Genomic DNA, 23612 nt, shown 5'->3' with positions numbered 1-23612 from the left:
ACATTTCCTAGGGTTTGGAGCAGGGTTAGGGAACCTATGGCTCGGGAGCCATATGTGGCTCTTTTGATGGTTGTATATGGCTCTCCGCCTTTTTAAATGATAACTTTTCTTCATTAGACTCTTTTGCATGCATCTTCTTTCATTGAAACTCATTGTACTCAACAGTGAAATAATGTTCTCAAGAGAATTCAGACTTTTTTTAAACTTTCAAAATGAATAATAAATGCTCACATTTTCATATATTTTTACTTTTAAATTCTGAGTATGGCTCTCAAGGAATAATGTTTGAAAATATGAATTGTGTATGGCACTCTTCGTCAAAAAGGTTCCCGACCCCTGGTTTAGGAGGTAGTATTAAATATTGTGGAACAATTTAATTCAATGGAAACTATTTCTCTACTTACAAAACATCCAAGTTACGAAACCTCTTCTGGAATGAATTAATTTCATAATTAGAGACACCACTGTACTGTTTAACTGATGAAGCACTACTTTTGATTGATGAACAGCCTTGGCACAGCTGCTTAATGAACATTTATGATTTTCTTATGCAGCATAAACATAATCTACTAATTGAGTCCATTCTTTGCATGCATAAAAGAAAGTTTTAGAATTTTTTTAAAATTTTGCTTCAAATGGATTTCCGTAAGCCTCCAAGAATGTGAAAGCTTGAATAGCGGTTTGACTTTTCTGTGGTGTTTGGTGCAATCTCTGTCCAAGGTTCTGTATCATTATTCATCATTACAAAACAAGTTTGTCGGGTCACAATTTTAACACATACAAAAAAGCACTTACCATGGGTACAAAGGGCAGATAAAAAAAAAAATAACCCTGAGTTTTAGTGTAGCAGGGGTGTCAAAAAAGCCCCATCAAACACAGGTTATCTGGTTAGCTCTGACATTGATACCTGCTGTTACTCATGCAGAAGATCAGAGCCCTCCAACTGTGCTAAGCTATCATGAAGATTGTTGCCTCTGTGCATGTTGAGGTCACCCTGGTCATTGGTCACTAGAAAGTGGCATTCTGGATAAAGGCCATCTCTTTATCTATTACTATGATCTCCTTCCACTCTTTTTATGATGTTTCTTCACATCCAGAGGCCACCTCTTGGATCTTTCATTTATCTTGTGAGTTACAAAGACGAATTGCCAGGCCATGGCAGCAAGGGGGCCCTTGCTGGGCAGCCATTTTCAGCATCATGTTATTCAGGGCATGTGCTGCATTGACAGCTGGAGAGACAAAATGTGTCGTAGAGGTCACAGACTGAATTTGACTCTTTCCCTTCACGGTTTGCCAGGAGTGCAGAGATGGAACTGAGCTTCAATTAGATCAGCTAATAAGGGATTCAGTGATGTCATTCAGGTAGGTTGGGTGATTTGACCTATCCTGTATACCAGTGATAACATTTGCACTTGAGCCTTGACCCTCATGCATCCATGTGCCCTTTTGTCACATTGAGCCCTATATTGCCTGGACTAACTGTCACCCTACCTGAACTCACTTCTGCTAGTAGACGCCTGGGAATTTATTTGCTCCGAGGGGGATAATGGAAAGTTCTTTAGGTTGTATTGACACTACCAGTCTGATCCACTTTTGATATTTTTTTTTTGTAGTTAGTCTAGAACACAGGTGTCAAAGTTGCGGCCCGGGGGCCAAATCTGGCCCTCAGCATCATTTTGTGCGGCCCGAGAAAGTAAATCATGAGTGCCGACTTTCTGTTTTAGGATCAAAATAAAATGAAGAGTATAGATGTATATTCAATTTCCTGAGTTTCCCACTATTGAGGCCAATAAATGTATTTTTTCAATCATTTTTTCTGTTTTTAGTTCAAAAATCATTTTGTAAAATCTACAAAAATATATATATAAAAAAAGGTTGTTTTAGAGCTATAAAAAAACTGAATATTCAGGGCTTTTAATCCAATTCTTTGAATCCATTAATAGAAAAATAAAAAAAATCTAGATATTATATCTAAAATGGTCCGGCCCACGTGAACTCAAGTTGACGTGAAAGCGGCCTGCGAACCAACCCAAGTCTGACACCCTTAGTCTAGCATTTAATTGATTTACCATGTTTTCTGGACTATAAATTGATTTTTTAGGTTATAATCATCTGAAAACTGTTATTTTAACGGATACCTATTCAACCTGTTTCTTTCTATTTTACTATTGCCACTTTTATGTATATTTCTTCTTAAACTGATAAAAAAAGCTCTCCCAAAAATTCAACTAGTCCAAAAAACAGGCAATATATAAATATAACTGTTTCCAATGATAAACACTTGAATAATGTAATACAAATCCATCTCTAGTAATTCCTGCAGTGACAAGTCAACTAACCCAATGTAGTAGGCATCATCTTAAAAAGGTTGTACAGTGTTTGGATAGATTTCATGGTGAAATCTTCTTTTGAACAGACTCAAGCACTAATTTCAGTCAAAGCAGATTGCAGCTGTTTTCAGCACTGATGTTCCTTAAAACAACCTCATCGTTGGATCTCTTTCTCTCTGTCACTGTTGTAAGATCTAAAGGGGTGGTAGATTACCAAGTTTGTGTTTGTTTTATGCCAACAGATGTCACCATCTTCTCCCCATCAATAGCTATAGCCGAATGCTTTGTTCTCCCTTCCTCCCAGCAGATTAGAGGAGGAGGTCATGTCTCCTCTTCTCCAGGCAGTGGGTGGTCTTTTTCACACCACGGGCATCATTCCCAGTACCTGTTTGAAAGATTCTTGGGGCTTTTTGGTATTTTTTTTTTTGTGGTGCACTGATTGTTCAATGTCAAGTTTTCAGTGTGGTCTTTTGAGCTTTTGTGTGTGTGTGTAATTTTTTACTGTTTATAGGACAAGATGAGTTTTCTTGTGTCATTTTACATGGCTTTTATTTTCATTTTTTTTCCATTGTGTTAAAAAAATGATTTTTTTCTGCAGAGATGAGACTGATAAAAGTGTTTTCCTTTCAAAGAGAGTGGCACAATGATATTAACAGACTGTTAGGGAAAAAATGAAAATAAAAAGAAATAATATTGAATCTTAAATGTAAAAGGCTATTTGCAAAAAATGCTTTGAAGAACCCAAGGAAAAAAAAACACTGAGTATATGGATAAAAAATGTTTGCTTCAAGCAACAATCAACAGAAAAAGTGAGAAAAGTGGCTTGGATAGCTTGCCTCGGATTATGTTTTGACCTTTTTACAAGACTTGAGCTAAAGCAGCTCATAAAGTTTACAAAATTAAATACTTAAGCGAAGGATGACATTTTTAATCCATTTAGAAATTGCATGTGAATTGTGGAAATGATGATCCCAATCCTTCAATTGCTGTCCACGATGCTGCTTTTGATCGCCTTGCAGCAAAATGTACTTGATGAATGAAGAATGTGTGGGATGAGAAACATAATAAAGCCTGTGTCTCCGTAGGAGTTCTTGTCTTGTTTTTGGATTGATTTTACATTTCTGATGTGCACATACATTAACATTACTAGTGCAAAACAACTACAAAAACACATAGTTATATAAAAAAAAAACATGTATAGTTAAAAGTTATATCCAAAACTTTAACTATAGGAGCCCTAATACTGTATTTTTTAGATTATAAGATAACACACCTGAGTATAAGTCGCACCAATCAAATAATGCATAATGAAGAAGAAAAAAAGTTTATAAATAACTGGCACTGGAGTTTAAGTTGCATTTTTGGTGTTTTTGTCGCATTTTAGGGACATTTTTAGACTAAAAATTGTTAAACAGAGAACAACAGGCTATATAGGCAACTGTTAACATTTTACCTATTTAAAAACGTATAGAAGTCACACTTAAGTATTATTTGCAGGCCTGGCCAAAATATGAAAGTAAGTTTATTATTCGGAAAATACAGTACTTACTGGCCAGCCATTCTTAACCATTTTTGGAGATGCACATACAAAAAGTACAAGATGATCTAGCATTTCCATCACAATTCCAATGTGACAAATGACTACTATGTTGTTGCATTGCTTTAATCTCGGCAGTTTGCCTGCGATTAAGTGTTTGTTTGTATAATTTAGCACTAATTTGTTCAATAGTAGCCATATTGAAAGAGACATTCTAATTGAGTGTGGAGATTGAGAGGAATTAATATCTGCTTGACTATGATCCAAATACATGTCATCAGTGGCACAACTCGCACAGAAATGAGACTTGAGAAGGATTTGAATGTTAAAGGTTGACTTAGCAAAGTCAATAACTTAGCTAGTTTGTGGTACTTTGCTGTTCCCAAAGCGATTATCGATGTCTCTTTGATAGGATGAAATGTTTGAAGTATGCACATGATTAGAATAGGAATTATTTCATGTGATAGCCAAACAAAACAAATATGATGTCACAAAAAAATTGATGTAATGACATGAGCAATGACATTGTCATTTTTACATTTAGGTAATCTATCTGTCATGTCTTTTTTTCGCCTTATCACGCAAATATCACATCTACAGTGTTCCCCCGCTACTTCGCGCTTCAGTTAACGCGGACGCAGAACTTCGCAGATTTTTTTTGGAAAAAAAATACAAATATTACATTGAAAAGACATATTTTACAGTTTTCTTTGTTATAACAGGAATTTCACTCTATCTACCCGTATTCTATATGATGTACTGTATACAGGGGGGTAGAAAAAAATGGAATTAAATTCAAATTAAGCATTTTGGAAGGGGAATCCCTACTTCCCGGAAATGGTCCCGGTCCCCATTAACCGCAATAAGCGAGGGAACACTGTATATTAATGGTGTCCAACCAGTTTGCAAGCCATATGGTAGTGGTGCATAAGAGAAATAAAGTCGATTCTGTGGGAACCGGCTCATTCTGTCAACACTGTTGCATCTACGTACTCACTGTGCTTGCTTTTTGGTACTGTGAGTACATTTCAGAAACTTTGTATCATTTTGTAACAGTGCCAATGGCACTTGGCGTGTGATAAACAGCACCATTGGATTTCAGGAGCCATGGGCACATGGGATGGCACAATTCCAATGGTGCCCCAAATAACAAATCAGTTTATGCAACACCCCTATTCAGTATATGAACATGTTCATCCACAGTGAGAGATTGGGAATTGGCACCATTTTTTTTAAAATGATTATTATTAGCCAACTGTCTCATATGTGACTTTCTCATTAAGTGAAACTCTCAAAAATATAATTGCAGGATTGAAACTTTTCAGCTGTAGCTTAGGCTGTATTTAGGATTTTCAGTATTTATTGTAGGTTTGATTCTAAAACAAGAGAATATTTCAGAAAACTGTATGAATAAACAGTCATGGTGGTTGTTGTTGTTTTTATCTTTTGAAGAAGACTTCATCTCGACAATTTAGAGCAAAATGGTTAGCGATGATGCAAACTCCTTAAGGTGTATACGGCCATTCTTCTACTATCGTATAGCCATTAAAATGAGAGTTTCTTTGGAACACTTTGGTTACAAACAGTTACATTTTTAATGGAAAATCTTCCCATATATGCATTTTTTTTAGATATTATGTACATTTACCTTTATTATTACTATACTAGTCATACTATAGCAGTGAGATGAGAAATATTGAAATTAGGTAACAAAATAATATCGATAAAAATCATTCTGTCTGAATTCTCCATTATCATTAGCTACATCCACATTTGCTGTATTGCATCCTGAAGAGTAAAACTGATAGAGAATCAATTTCCAACTATCTGAATGTATTAAGTTTTATGCAAATCATCTACACTAACTGCACCAAATGTTTTTTTTTTCATGGTACAATGATTAAAAATTGGCTCCTGTTTCCAAACCCAAATCATATGAATCACATAAAATTCTCATAGCTCTACACTTGGCAAGATATATTATGCGCTTTTTTTTTTTAAATTTCATTCTTGTATTTGGCATCAATGTTAATCTGCATCAATGGAACAGATTTTTTGTACAAGAAAAACAAATAAATGTGTACCAAGCGACGCCCTTTTGCTAGTTATAATCAGCCAAAGAATCGTCTTCATATTTTTAAGGTTTTTTGCTTTTTTTCTGTGCAGGTTGGAGTACAATTTGTATATGTACCAGATGGGTATGCATTACTTTATTAACACTATTATTTAATTATATTTCCGGAAAGATGCATCCCAAACGTGAGCTGCTATTTTTATTTGTGTGGTGCATCATTATGTAACTGGCGCTGCTTCTACTGTACGTGCGGGTGTTTATATAACACATTACTTAGCTTTTACTCATCAGTCAGCATAGTGGTTTATAAATCAGGTGACAGTATAAACTGTCTAGTGTTCATATGTGACAAGCTACAGCAAATATAAGCAAATGCCCCCAATGCTTGACACTCTACTATGACAGTACGCTATTCATCTTGGATTTTGTGCTGGGGAGATTTGTTTTGAGTTTTACAAAAAGATTATAATAAAACCTTTAAACCACATTAGCCATGTTATACGCAAACTATAATACTGTTGCCTGACAATTGAATGCCTGTTATTTTGGAATTTCAGTACAAGAAGATGGTTTCACTATTATGAATAAAAAGCCTAGCTTATCAATTATTTTAAGCATATATATATATATATATATATATATATATATATATATATATATATATATATATATATATATATATATATATATATATATATATATATATATATATATATATATATATATATATATATATATATATATATATATATATATATATATATATATATATATATATATATATATATATATATATATATATATATATATATATATATATATATATATATATATATATATATATATATATATATATATGCGCAACCTGAGTGAGAATTAACAGTGTTGAAGATAAATCTTTAAGAAATAGTGTAGCACTTTTCATCACCAAAATTACCTCCAGACTCAGCTACCTTATAAACGGTGAACATCTCTAATTACAGCCAGTAATTAAAGAACCTAAAGCTTGAAAACATTTTCATGCAGGCAATCTTCTAGCCATAATACAAGAAATGAGATATCACAATTACAGGTTATACAGTCTTTGTTCTAACTGTCTAACTGAGCCAAATCTCCTGAACTGATTGCGTAGTGAATTTTCATTTTAACCTCAAATGCCCAAAGACACAATTTTTCAAGAATCAATTCAACACAATGCATTACACTTTAAATGATCAGCCAATCTACTAATTCAATATTATGCTCAGCCCTCAAGTTTTGGTGTTACCTCAGGAATTCAGTTGGTGTGAGTGGGACACAGTCTCCCATTTTATCATTGGGAAGGCGTATTCAACTTGGAACTGGTTCCAATCAGAGCGCCTACTGCCGATAATGCTACGTTCACGTTTCTCATTCACGGGGCGCACTGATAGTCTTTGATTTGTAAGGAAAAGAAACAGACTTGCTCGAGTCAAGGCAGTTGAAGTATGCAAAAGCCATTGACATGCCAAAGGCATACAATGTCAGGTTGGCCGGGGAAAATACCGATCCGTGTTTTGTCTTTGCACTTTCCACCTCGATTATTTACGTCTGTGTGTTTGTCTGACACTCTTTCGAATGTCATCCGAAAGAAATCTAACTTTTATTTTTTTAACGCAACATGTACATAATCGTATAAATTTGATACAGCTTCTGAAGCAACTGTTGGTAACTGGAATGAATATAAATTTTCGTTCCTGCATTATTTTTTTTCTTGTTCTATAAGTGTGGTCTTGATTGTCAGGCAGGACAAAATCAGGACTAAATAAATTAAGAAAACTGTTCTAATTAATTCATTTCAAAATGTTGGGCAAAATCCAAGATTTTTGCATGAGGCCACCCGATGGTGCAGTGGTTCTTCCGCCTGACTTTGGTGCGAGCAGTATGGGCTTGATCCTCACTCGTTGGAGGTGTTATTGTGAGCGTGAGTGGTTGTCTGTTTCGATTGACTGGCAACCAATTCTGTCTGTCCCTACCTGCTGCCGTGGTTGGCTGGGATAGGCTCCAGCACTCCCGGCAACCCTTGTGAGGATAAGCGGTATGGAAGATGAATGAATAAAAAGGAACCATATAATGATGCAAGGTTGCCTATTTTCTCACTGATGCCAATAAACACAATATCTTCAGAAAGCTTTGCCAATGTTAAACATAACTACCTACTTATAAGACAATATTGGTTAATTCACCAAGACTGTTCAGTTGAATATGCAACAATCAGTGAAGTGGGCATCAGTATTTGGCATTTCTACCTTTTGTGTCTTTTGAATCATTTCTTTGTCTGTAAAAAAATGAATAACAATAATAATCGGAAAAGAGGCAAATACTGAACAGTGTGTCAATCACTGGCTTCATGAACAAATTTGTGTTCCATTGTGCTAGAACATGAAAATATACACATAATATCATGGTAGACAAGATATGATATACTTACAATTTTGAGTTCCCACTACTCAATGGAAGTCCAGTTTAAGTTATGCGATAACTTAATTTTTAAGTTGTCTGCTGCCCTTTCTTCTTACTTGTGTGAAAATAATATGTACTAATGACACGCCAAGTCTTGTACCTTTACAATTTTTTTACTCAATTACACTCTCAACACCTCAAGATTCGTTCATTTCTCCTGTTCACTCCTCATGGGGATCGTGGGGGTGCTGGAGCCTGTTCCACCTAATCATTATAGGCAGTAGGCAGGGTACACTCTAAATTGGTTGCCAGTCAGTCACAAGGGGACAAATAACCATCAGAGCGCACACTAATACCTGGGGACAATTTGGAGTGCTTAATGTGCTAACCATGCACATCCATCATGTTTTTAGGATGTGGAGGAAAACAGAGGCCGGAATCCAGGGTTGAACCATTCATCTACGAACTGATTAGGTGGATGTGCGAACCAGTCACCACACCACAAGATTGAATGTCGCAATGAGTATAGGATTCTCATCAAGCGACACCTTCTCTGAAGTAAATGTATTCAAAGTCCTGGAGTAGTAGGCTGTTTTGTAAAAATCAATAGCTGTAATGCTTATGTGGAGGAGGCAGCCTTAGGGACCAAAAGTAAAAGGTAACTGTTTAACAGTGCTGGCAAGCTGTTCTCTACTGTATTAGTTGTATGTGTTTGCTGTTGTTGTTGCTGTTGCTTTTGTTGTTTTTGTTGTTGTTGCTGTTGTTGCTGCTGTTTTTGCTGTTGTTGTTGCTGTTGTTGTTGCTGTTGTTGCTGTTGATGTTGTTGTTGCTGTTGTTGTTGCTGTTGTTGTTGCTGTTGTTGCTGTTATTGTTGCTGTTGTAGTTGCTGTTGTTGTTGCTGTTGTTGCTGCTGTTGTTGCTGCTGTTGTTGTTGCTGTTCTTGTTGCTGTTGTTGTTGCTGTTGTTGTTGCTGTTGTTGTTGCTGTTGTTGTTGCTGTTGTTGTTGCTGTTTTTGATGCTGTGTTTTCATTAAAAGTTATATTCAGGTCCTTACAAAAGTATTTGTTCCCCCTTGAACTTTTCAACCTTTTGCCACGTTTCAGGCTTAAAACATAAAGGAAAAAAATGACTAAAATCAAGAAGACCCGGGACAACAATCGTGAAGTGGAATTATAAATGTTTTGGGTATTTGAAACTTTTTTAAGAAATAAAAACTTGAAAAGGGGTTCCGTTTAGAATTCTGACATTATTTTCAGAATTCGGTCAAATTCTGTCTTTAAAGTCAGAATCTTGGCCAATCTTTTTTTCTTAACTAGTTCTAATCCATTTCTGAACTTTTATGACTGACAGTCACATTCAATTAAAGCACTAAATTCAACCCGAAGAACACATGAATTGAATTTGAATTAGCCCTTTAAATGATGCTGTCCCCGCTGCACCAGTGTCAGGGATATCAGCTGCAGTATGATGACAGACACTCTAGCTTTACAGAGTCTCTTGTCACTAAGCATTTTAGGGGGAAATGTAAAATGAATTTACTTTGAGGCATAAGTGGACAGAACACAGGAGAACTTCAAAACAAAATGACAGAATTGTTTCCAATTTCAGAATTCCCTCTACTGTTATAATGTTTGACAAGACTTTATAGAATTATTAAAACGTCTGCATTTGATCGGTTGTCAGTATCGGCTTCATTGTCATTGAAATCTCCCTCTAAAACAAATGAAAATGTCATGAAAATATTGATGCATTTTCTCTGGCCTGGATGAATTTAACACCAAATAACACTTGGTGTGGGACTCATGTCTATTTTGAAGTATTCTTGTTGATACCAATACAATGTCTGCATTCATGTTACTTTGAATTTGGATGGAATAATGCATTGACTACTGTCCAAAAATAACTTTGTACACCTGGAATAAAGATAAATGGATTTGCTGGGTTGTGTTCCTACATTGGCTAGTGGTAATATTCAAACATTTAATCCCAGAGGGAAACTTTTTTGAATATGTCATCAATGAATGAGCTACAAAGGAAAGAATAATGACAGGGAACATTTTTCCATGGGTGGAAATTGTCTCTCTTCGTAGATTATTGAACTGCTTGAATATGTTGGGCGAATTTGTGAGTCATACACTGTTGGCCTAATTTTGAGCCTGAAATTGTAAATCAAAAGAAATTTCAAAAGGAAGTTCATTCTGTAAGCATACTTTAAGTAGCATGCTCTGAATTCGGGGCAGGCTAACCTTAAACATTGTGTCCCTTGGTCCTCCATTACTCATTTCTGCTTTTTATACATTTTGCAAAGGCATTGGTACTATTTATCAAGGGCACTGTAAAACAACTAATAATTTCTCTATTTTCATCTTGCTCTCCACCTCATTGGATTTCCATCCGCGGGGTGTTTTTCTCCAGCTCTCTCTGTCCCCCTTTAATTAGCCTCCAAGCAGACACAAAGAGAAAGTTGCCATAATGAAGCAATGAGAAGAGAGATTCCAATTTGGAGTCGAGGCAAACCCCTTCAGAGACTCTATTTCATTCTCTCATTCTTTGCTACAAACACACTGAAAGTTGCTGTTATACATTCTAAACGTGTTAAGGGTGTCAACAACATTAATTGTGCAAAATATTTTAATGGAGACAAAATTCCAAAAAGCATTCAATTCTATTTTGCAATTGAAGAATTCAATTTATTCTAAATTGAATTGAATTGAATGCTTTTATTGTCATGATACAAGATAATGAGATTCAAAGCTTCACCGCAAAGTGCACAAATAAAAACATCTAACACACAGACAAATAAAGGTAACATAGTAAGCCTAATCGACCGGAGGCGATCGATCAGGTTTTTTAATTTTATTTTTGTGACTATTTTCATCGTATGCTTTTTTTTGTGTGGGAAAATCGCATAGAATTACGTAGACAAATATTTTTTTAACAATTTTTTGTAAATTTGCAATACTAAAAATATATTTTTGGTCTCCTGTAATTGAGTAAGATTCCAAATTTCTAAAAAGTACCATATACCACTAAAAATGAACCAATTGAAAGAACCATTGATAAATTTTACGACTCGCAGACGGGGCGCAGACACTTACAGAATCCTGCCTATCAACGACCACCGGTCGAATGAATAATAAAAAAATGATGAAACATAATCAATAAATAAGTAACAAACAAATATAATAACTAATAAAAGAAATACAATGTTCCTCGTTCACGACTTTGACGGAACAGAAATTGACACTATAGGTTCAGGGTAAAGAAATGACAGGCTCATTTGACCAGAATTCAACCTCCATTTGCACATTTTGAACACTTGAGAATCTCCCACTCATTTCTCTCTCCATAGACTCTTCCTGGATTAGCCACTTGCACTCATTTAAAACATGAAATGAATTGGTGATTGCAATACCCCAGGAGAGAAAAACTGATAAGGACATTGATTGACAGATCAGAAAGTGTTGCTATGCTATAACTTATCTCCAAATGGCTGCTGTGGATTTCTCGTCAAAGGGAGATAATGTCATTTCTCGCCCAATAAACTAATGGTGCTTAAATCCATTTTTAGCGTGCTTATGAGTTGAGTAGCACTACCCTAATGGCGATGCACAGACTAGAGATGGAGAGAATAGCAGTGGATGTGATTTGACTATAAATCCACTTTAACCTCAAACATGTGGGGGACGGATTATGACAGAGGAATTGATGGATGCAGTATTGCCTCCTCACAACGCTGTGCCCTTGATATTCAGCATCTTCTTCAAAGGGATTAGATGATATTTACTGGAATTAATGCCCTAAATAGTGACTAAGGGGAATGATATAGACCTAATTAAGGCTTTATTAGAGCCATGATAAGCTTTTGACATTGTTATATCACTTTATTCAGGCTGACTTACGACAAGACTAAAACTCTGAGGGTCAGGTTAAACTCCATGGCAGAGAATTGATCTTTTATTAAATCATAAATCTATGCTTGGCACTGATTTTGACAACATGTTTTTCTATTGTCTAATGGGCACATGCATTTCTTTTCTACACTGCAAATTTCCACATCTCCAAGGAGAAGCCTTTGCCTCATTCAGCCCACGATCATCATGGGAAGAAAATCAGTTTTCAGAGAGAGTTGGTCTGCTCAGTAGAGCAGACCACATTTTCATTTCATGGAAGCCTTAAAAGGAGAGTAATGAATACTATAATTCATGATCTCTGGGTAGTTCATCTAAAACATGTCGTGCCTTGCAAAATCACACACAAGCCACCACAACAATGTGCAATAGCAGGCTAAAAAAGCTTCAGAGATGGAACAAACTGACAAAATGCAACTGAAACATTTACAACAACCAAATGTGTTGAATTTGTAGGTCTTTGTCATTCTCTATGCCTGTATACACTGGGTTCTTAAAAGACAAGCAGGCAAACAAACAAACAAAACAAAATGTTACTGAATAGCAAAACATATTTTAAGCTTTTCCCCTTGGAAAAAATATGAGGGCATAATTAATTGTGCTCCCAAGCTAGTGATTCTTGTCTTTGCCAGACAACAAAGAGATTCGTGATTGGCAAAGCCTCTTAATCGGAATATATTTTTTGAAATATCAGATTGCATGCTTTCATATCCGCTGTGAAGTTGAAAGCAAACAACAACAGTGTTTTCTCATCCAAAAGAAAATGCTGATATTCTTCTATCTGATGATAATAATGCATTAACCCTCTAATAAAAATGGATTAAACATACAAAAGATGCCCCTGAAAAAAGGACAATGGGTAAAAGCAATGCACAATGAAGAATAATCAATCACTCATTCATTGAAGGACCACATTTGTATGCATACATGAACATTACAAGTTATATATATATATATATATATATATATATATATATATATATATATATATATATATATATATATATATATATATATATATATATATATATATATATATATATATATATATATATATATATATATATATATATATATATATATATATATATATATATATATATATATATATATATATATATATATATATATATATATATATATATATATATATATATATATATATATATATATATATATATATAAAATGTTTTAATTGTGCATTGCTGTTGTCAGTTTGATGTAAGGAACTTTGAAGGGCCACGTATTAAATTGTGCTACACAAATAAATTCGCCTTGCTCAGTCATGCTTTCAATCAACACGCAAAATGTCTTCACCTACCAATCGTGTATAGTGTAATCTTGTGGGCGGTGAACAGATTCCTCATCTTCATCCATCTCTGTTGTCACCTCGACGAGTGAGTTTTCTTCAACGCCAGAGCCGCATGTTTGTTAAAACGCATAAAGTTCGACCCCAGACTCCTCTATCTGCATAGTAATCTCCTTCATAGCATCTCTTTCATCTTCACACGAACAAATTTACTCCCAAGAGTCCGATGCATTACAAGAAATATGCATGGGTTCATGATCGAATTTTGATGCTATATTTGATTGGACACTGTGGAGTTACAGTCACCTGCTCAGCGGATCACCTCGGGGGACATCACATTTCCGGGAAGGCCTATTTGTTTTGCAAGTGCCTGTACTCTAAATCCACCCCTCCCTATGATGTACTGAAAAGAGTGCATCCGGTTTCCTATTTGTACACATAAAATTAAAAACTGAATTTTCTTTAAAGCCTATAATTTCTTTGATCATTTTCTCTTACTGATACTACTTTGAGTTGTTGTCATGTTAGCATACTTGAGGAGCAGTGCAAATTCAGTAGAAATAATGTATTTATACTGATTCATTAGGTTCATTATCATCCATCCTTTTTCATCTGGCATGTGCGCTTTATACTTGCAGATTAGATGCTGACTATTTAATTTCACAAGTCATCCATTCCCTCATTAGAGTTCCTCCAGAAGGGGACGTGATTAATCTATTAGTTTTAATTGTTACTGTCCTTGCAGTCATTCATTTGATGTAATTTCAAGTAATCAGCCCTCTAGGACTGGCGAATATCATCTATGCATACTGCTATTTTGTCTGAATGTCATAATTTTTATGATAAATTACACTACATTCATTTAACTTTGAGGTACAGATACTTTATGCTTTTTTATTTTTTTTTGGTCATCCAAAATGAAATACGATCTTCTTCTGTCCTTCCTGTCAAACTGGATTGAACGTCAACACAATCAGGCCCTCTAATTTAAATTAATCAAATGTCTATTATTATGAAAGGCATCCAACGAGTTAAAAGAATGCCAGCAAAAAGAAAGGGAAGGGAAACGCGAATCTACTCATGATTTGGTGAACTGTGAGGCATTCATTTGGCAATGCCAGCTCCAAACTGACTTGCACTAGCATTGGGGTCGATTACATTAAATAAAAATTATATAATAACATAAAACAATTGAATAAAACCACTTATTCATGCCTTTTAGGAATATATATATATATATATATATATATATATATATATATATATATATATATATATATATATATATATATATATATATATATATATATATATATATATATATATATATATATATATATATATATATATATATATATATATATATATATATATATATATATATACATATATATATACATATACTGATAAACAGTAAATGTTTCCTTAAATACAGATAGAGTGGATTCGAGGGTTACTTCTAGTTACTATTGTTTCACTAGTACATAAATATATATATATATATATATATATATATATATATATATATATATATATATATATATATATATATATATATATATATATATATATATATATATATATATATATATATATATATATATATATATATATATATATATATATATATATATATATATATATATATATATATATATATATATATATATATATATATATATATATATATATATATATATATATATATATATATATATATATATATATATATATATATATATATATATATATATATATATATATAAATATATATAAATATATATATATATATATATATATATATATATATACATATATATATATACATATATATATATATACATATATATATATATATATATATATATATATATATATATATATATATATATATATATATATATATATATATATATATATATATATATATATATATATATATATATATATATATATATATATATATATATATATATATATATATATATATATATATATATATATATATATATATATATATATATATATATATATATATATATATATATATATATATATATATATAATTTATCATCACAGGTGGTCTCTCAAAGATGTGTTTAAAACTGATAAGGCCACTATAATTTTAACATCTAACATCAGGAAATTAAATTGCAACTTTGCTCTATAATGACACCATTATGCGATGTTTATGTTGCTCTTTTGCATGATTGTTATATACTACTCTGCATGATTGTTATATACTACTCTACATGAATTTTTCTATACCCTTTTGTTCATGTTTTTATGACAGAAAAAAAGGTCTTGGCCACAAAATGAGCCTAGTGAAAACTAAAGTGATGCCCATGGGCATGCTTTTAGCACTTTATTCCAAATCCAGTCTCACTTTCTCACAACACAAAGCCATTAAGCAGTGACGTTGGCAAGCCAATTAAGGGATACAATCTGTTACGCAATTGGAAAGGAAGGATACTTGGTGATGGCTTCAAACTTGTACGACAAAAATTCTTAGTTTTTGGTTGTAAAATGGAACTACTGCCTGCACAATGCGTCACCCAACCACCCCCCCTTTTATGCTCCAAAACCGGCCCCCAATAGGCCTGGGCCTAGGTGCTTTATGATATTTCAAAACATTATGGCCTTGGGCCTTAGGTATCTAACGATTCCCGCACAAAAGATGAGATTAAAATGTAGTTTAAAAACAACTCAAAGTAAAGTCTGCACATTAGGGGCATCTTTAGTACTTCTAAAGCATATACTTTATAGCTGGTGGAAATAAAGAGCAAACAAGCTGTCAAATTAATAGGTATAAAATAACAAGCACAAAAAAATCGAAACACTTCCAGCAATGTTCACAAAACAACCAGCGACATAAATATCTAGGTTGTTGTCAAGTGAGATGGCCAAGTATTTTTAGTTCCAGTATTTTACATCCATTTTTAAAATACATACACACAACAACATGCAGCTATATTTTCCCTCCATTGAACAGGGTATAATATACAATAATAGTAGATACCAATAATTAAGCATACAATTCTATTTGATGTTCTGTTTGTCTGTACCCATAACAAAAAGACTGTTTTATTAACAATAGTAAACCAAATTCATTTGATCTTTGAAAAAAAAAAACTTGCATAGGCCTTTCTTCCAAGGGACCTCAAAAGCTAAATTATGAAATCTGATTTTAACATAACCTGATCATTTCACCCGAGGAGCTGTCGAGTGAGCATCTCTTGTTTGTCCCCCCGTGTATCCTCAAATGTGCAACACTGACAGCCAGAGTATTTAGAATAAATAATTGAAGAAAAACAACAACGCAAAAGAAATGAGTAGCAGGAATATATTAAAACAGTTAGTGTGTTATTTTCTCCGATTGACAAAAGTATGAGCCTGGTACACTTACTCTGTGCACTCTAGAGATACAGACATATCAAACATGACACTTGGCTCTAGGGCTGCGTTCACACCATGGTTCAATTCCAATTGATTTGCCCATATGTGACACATATCTGAAATTTTCATGCAGTAAGAACATTCGTTCATTCATTTTCCTTAGTGTATATCTTCACAAGCGTCGCCGGGGTGCAAAAGCCAACTATGGGCATTAGGCAGGGCACTGAATTAGTGGCCTGCCAATTGCAGGGCATACTCATAGCTTGGAGCAATTTTGACTGTTCAACAAGTTTATTAATGATGTTTTTAGGATGTGGGAGGAAACTAGAGTGCCCAGAGAAAACCCACGCAAGCCCGGGGAACCCTGAAACCCAGAACTGTGAGATATACGAACTAACCACTCGTCCACCGGGCCGCCACAATAGTAACAGTCAAATTTTATTCTTTTCGCATTCGTTCCTGGGCCTATTTTAAATGTGTATATAAAGCAAAGCTATCAGGGTAAAAGGCTCTAGTATTATAAAATCCACATAAATTTCCACCAAAGCATAATAGTTGAGAACTTTTGAAAGGACCATGTTTTTCCCGGTAAACATGTCGACATGTCATGTATGTGATGTCATGGAATTTCCTTCACAGTAAGGGTCACGTGTATTTTAAGATGATTTATTTATCTAATCAGGTACAGCACATATTAATAAACATATCCATATGTAAGATTTCCATCTCTAGTCCCTTGTGTGGGTTGAAGATGATTGATGACACACACTTGCACACACACACTTGCACACACACACACACACACACACACACACAATTAGCACAGACTTTGACAACGTTGTGATCGCAATCTTGTTCGTCTAACAGCTAGGCTTTAAGATGATTGGTAAAGAGGTTCAGAGATGGGAGTTCAGGTATGGTAATTGGTATTGAGTTGCAGGTATGTGAGGCAAGGACAGAGAAGGTGCTATCGGCTGCACTCTTTTTGAAGGGATCTACACAGTAACCTCGAGAGCCAGGCATCGTTGATGTGTTGGATTTTTTTAGTATAAAACCTTGCAGTGTAGGAGTAGCTTTTGTGATGTCAGATTTTGTAAACTAAGGTGGCATCTGCATATTGCACAGCTACATAAACATTTTGGAATTAAGAAAAAAAACAAATTGGGCCTCATGCCCTGCTTTGAGAACATGGCCTAAGGAACACTAGGGATGAGTAGTAGAGTAATTCTAATCGTGGTGTGCCGTCAGGGCCTTCAAGGCCTTCTCTGCTGGCCTAAGAAATATTTGAATCACAGACTGATGTTAATTATATTTTGTCCATGAATACTAAATAATTCCAAATTGTCTGTTAGCTTCTATTGATTGCATTTCCCCAAAGTTGCACTGCTTCCAGATGTGTTTTATAGCCATAAAATAGTTTTTGAGGGTTGGAATGATTCGCTGAAGGTGTCGCTAGTAAATTCATGGACCGCCGCGGAATTCAAATCATTGTGTGGATGTTGGCGCACATACGTACTGCTAATGTACTACAGTAAAATAAGAAAACAATGTTCTATTGTGGGATCCAGATGGAGGATATCAAAAATAAAATGTTCCAATAGTTTTATATGCTATGAAATGGAACAGAATGAGATAGCAGACGAAACTGGTAAAGACAAAAAGTTGAACTAGAAGAGGAACGCATATACAACTCATTGTTTCGTTTTTACGTATATTTATTTCATGTTTTTTTTTTTAATTGGGGGTCATATACATAAGATGTGGAAAGATTTTGGAATTCAACTATTCAGTCGGCTAAAAGAAAATTACTGCATATTGAGATTGAAATAGATGTCTCAGAATATTACACGAATGTTGTTTTTACCGCATTTGTTTTGCTCCCCCCTCCTACTAATATACTTAGTGCAGCAAGTTTGTTGTTCGTGAGGTATTTTAATCATCATAGCAGTTCTGACTTAAGTGAAATAAAGATGAGGACGACAGCAAGATGTGTCCATGCCAGGACATTTCCCAGTCCCACATCACCATATGAATATCCCTCTGCTGTCTGTCACTCCTCATCATGAGCTGCCAGCGGATGCTCGCTGCTAAGACTCCATGGCCACCTGGGCCCTTAGCACTCATGTTCCATTATTGCTGCCTCTGTGAGTACAGGGCACTGCAGCCAAACAGATCTAAGGTTTTCTCATGTTAAAGCCTCAATTCCCAGTGACTTTTCTCTCTTGGCGCATTAGTGCCCTTTGTTGTCAGCTCTCAGCATCACAGTTATCTGACTCTCAAGATCAATGAACAAGAGGTTAGGCCCCCACTCGTGGGACAGATGGATGTGCTGGACATTTCAGAAAAATCCCTGTGGTCTGTTCACTTGGCAGACATAGAGCCTTTGCTAGGCAGTGACATCAACGAGCCTTGGTATGACGCTGAGATTTGTAGTGGGGTACAGAGGGGAAAGGACGGGGAAGGACCGAGGGAGACTCGGTAGACATTGTAACAGGCTCTTTCCCTTTTTACTTAAAATTAGATTTAAAGTATATGCATCACCTTGTTAAGAATTATACAACTTTTTGTGTTATTTACAATTATTGAGTTACCGCAGGGAGCCTCGTAGTGTAGAGGTACACTCATCTGACTTCAGTTTCCGGTGGTGCCGGTGTGATTGGGAGTGCGGATGGTCATTTACTGGTAGGCCCACAAATGTACAGTACTGGTAGGCCTCAGACAGGACTGACCTCTAGGGCAGGGGTCAAGAACCTTTTTGATGGAGAGAGCCATAACCAATTCATATTTTTTAAATGGAAATGCTTGAGAGCCATGCTCCGAATTTAAAAGTCAACATACATGAAAATGTGTGCCTTTTTTTTAGTAACTTTGCCACTTTTAAAGAACAAAAGTCTCTGAATTCTTTTGATAACATTGTTAAGTTTTTGCTAATCAATGAGTATCTATGAGAACATCTATGTAGAAGAGTGTAATGAAAAAGAAATAGGATTAGTAGGCGCTGGAGTTCATGTCAATGCTATAGTACCAACATAACACTCCTATTCCTGCGCTTTCTCACCAGCTGTTTCCAAAGTTTACCGCACAGGTTACCAGAGAGCCATATGCACCCATCAAAAGAGTCATATGTGGTTCCCGAGCCATATGTTCCCTACGGCAGCTCTAAGGTATGTTAGGAAGTTTAATGTACACTAAAAAGTACATCGAAAACAGTTGATGAAATCTAAAAATACTAGTGTACTAGGCCCAGAAAAAAAAGTACAGTATCGGTAAGCTTCATACAGAACCTGTAGGATGAGTTAGGATGGATAATGTACAGTGTATTGTACATCAATTACATTTCATAGGCGTGTATGGGAGGTTTATACATTGCCTTGGGGAATAATAATGTGGTGGGAAGTTTTTGTTTATGTATATGCTATATTAGGTATATCTTTTCCTACTTTGTGGAAATCCACTAAAATGGGTGGTTATGGAATAGATTAACCGCAAAAATCAAGGGAATAGAGTATTTATGTTTTCATTTTGAAGAATTCCAATGACCGACTGTAAGTGAAATTCTAATATACCCACAACTAATTTTGTGTTGAAAAATTGCAGAAAACAGATGTTTTTGAAGTTACTTATATAGCCTACTTCAATTAGACACCCTGGCTTCTGTTGAAAGTGGAGATGATGGAGCACTGAACTGGAAGAGGCTGCTTCCCTCAGGTTAGCAGCATTCTGCTTTTCCCATGAGTTATTATAAACAACAAATGTGTTGTGCACATGCACTATAAAGAGTGAAGACTCTACTTAAAATAAGACAGCAAAGGTGCTTTACAACAACCGCTTACGACTCGCCGGCAATATAACAGCAGGATATTGAATTGATTTTTTGTTGTAGTCTTAACTTTATATATCCTGATTGTTCCTCTGTCAGCATGATTAATGTTCCATTTTTTCTTTGCAGCATTGAATCAGCTACCTGCAATGTGTCGCAACAAAACATGACAAAATTCACAACATTCAATTTCAAGGGCATGATTTCACTCAACCATCTACAGCAACAAATGACTGTCTAGGTAAAAGATTCCTCACCTTAACACAGAAATACAATATTCTACGTAAGGAAATAACGGAACTTAAAGTACTACTCTCTCTTCAGTGAGTATTTTACTGAAATCAATAGATTGGTAATTCTAGTCAGCAACTTCTTGTTCTTTTTCCTGTAAAATAAAAAGCATTTTTAATTTTATTACAGTTTTGCTGTTGGCCAGGGAGGCAAAATCATTCACTAAATGAAGGAGGAAGGGCTCCTTGCTCACTCATCCAGTTACTGCTGAGTGAGTAGGAAGTGCACCAGTCAGTAAATAGCCTATTCTGTTGTTTTGATCAATACATTTTACCTATGCTTTGACCAAGTGACACATGATGTGTTGCAAACTGAGTTGTTAACAATCACATGGGAACCAAAACAAGGCTTTAGACAGCATTTTTTTCACCCAGTGTCAAAAATGCACTTGTAAAAGATTCCGCTTATAATATTTTTAGATCCCAGGTTGGTCCTCAGTGTGTGGAGTTAGCATGTTCTCCCCGGGCTTGCTTTTTTTTGGTTTTTTCGGGGCACTCCGGTTTCCTCCCACGTTGCAAAAACATGCATGTAAGCTGGTTGAGCTCTCTAAATTACCCATAGGTGTGAGTGTGAATGGTACTCTGTCTCCTTCTGTCCTGGGATTGGCTGGCCACCAATTCAGGGTGTCCCCTGTCTGGTACTCAAAACCAGTTGGGATAGGCTCCAGCCCCCCACGCAACACTAGTGAGGAAAAGCAGTATGGAAAATGAATGAATGAATAAATAACTTTTGTTGCACACAACTTTGGATGGTTCTCTCTCACTGTGATTGAACTGGCTTATTTGTATAGTTAATGTTTTTCACCTGTGGCAATATTGGTACTCATTTATTCATTCATTTTATGAACCGGTTATCCTCACAAGGATTGTCGAGCTGGGGCACAAATAAGTAAATAAATATTTTATCAATTAGAAAGTATAGGAAGACTTTGCTTTCCTTTATGACAACAGTGTTACATATTGAGAGGAAACCTCAAGTTTTATTTTGGATCAATACTAATCTTCCTAAACAGCCCAGGGGTATTGTGTCAACTTCATGCAGTCAGGCCACACAGTTCGGACAAAATAGACTTCTATCTCAAACCCAAGATACATTCGAAACATCATAGATGTTTCTTGGATGGTGAAATTTGCCAAATCGATTAGATGCTCGAGAATACCTACAATGTCGCGAATGCTGCCAAGATACAAGCGGCATGATATACCCTTAAGAATGTATTTAAAAATGCTATTATTACTTATCAGTAAAAAAAATGTGTTGGCCCAACCTGAATACAAAAAAGAACACATACTGTATTTTCTAAAATAATAACAAAAAAATTTCGTAACCATGTTTTTATTGGGAAGCTTTGAAATTTGTGGCTAATCACTTATTAGATCCAGTCTCATTTCATTTTCAATATCCAATCTATTTCTATTGTTTTATTTTTCATATTGAAAAGAGTGGAACATTTTGCCTCCGACAAGTAGGTACATTCAAATCGTACAAAGACAGGTCAAGCTATCATGTTCTCTTTCGAGTATGACTGAGACAAAGTGCTCTAGAACTGTCACAGATTTCACATTGAAGAGACCGTGAGATGTGGAGTTATTCCTTGCATACAGAAATTACTCTTGGATTTGTTCTCTGATGCTTGGTACATCAGGCTTAGTACAAAATAGATAAAGAATGAAGATAATTGTTAATCTCATCTTTGAGGAACAGTTGGACCTGAGACACATCCATCACTCCAACAAACCTTTTCAAACATAGTGATGCTTCCAAGATTGGTTTTCCATTGCCAATTGTGCAGTTTGGAAACAGAGGCCTAAAGACTTGACAAATGAGAGAATGTGTTTCTTTCTGTCTTTGAATAGGAAAGTTTTGAGTGGTGGACTCTTCACCCAATTTAGATAAAACTGATTATAGATATCTTTTGCTTTTCACCAATGTTATTCTAAGCTACTTCTAATAAGGCTACGCAACCACCCTTCCACAAATAAGGCTCGTTTTATCCAGTTTTTAAGACAAGAAGTGCAAGTAGCCTAAACTCAAGATAGATGTGCGGGCTATATTTAATAATATTTTTGTCATTTGCTTTGGGCTAATAAAACTGGGTCGCTAGCCAAAGTTAGGACATCAATGCTTTAAGTCTATAACCCACCACAGCTGTTAAAAAGCGATTTAATCCTCAAACAAGTTGGGATATATACTTTATGTGCAATATTAGTGGATATACAATTGGAAGAGATGATAAAAGGGATTTTAACCGGATCAAAATGATTTTAATGAGCGAGTTGTATGTGAACAGGGGAAAAAACATGTCATATATGGAACTAATGTGGAAAAAAATTCGACCATAGTGGAGTATATTGAAAAAAAAAATGAAGGGAAAAGCATGCTTCTGAAGTAAAGCGAGGCAAAAAATCTTGGTGGGAAAAGTGAATCGATAAAAACACCATGAAAAGCTTTGAGAGCTCTTACTTATTGCTGCCCACTGGCTCATTGAAAAATACTGTTGCTGTGTTGGAGAGCAAATGGATG

Source organism: Stigmatopora nigra, chromosome 3 (assembly GCF_051989575.1).
Source record: "Stigmatopora nigra isolate UIUO_SnigA chromosome 3, RoL_Snig_1.1, whole genome shotgun sequence".
Lineage (NCBI taxonomy): Eukaryota > Metazoa > Chordata > Actinopteri > Syngnathiformes > Syngnathidae > Stigmatopora > Stigmatopora nigra.
This window is presented reverse-complemented; position numbering follows the sequence as displayed.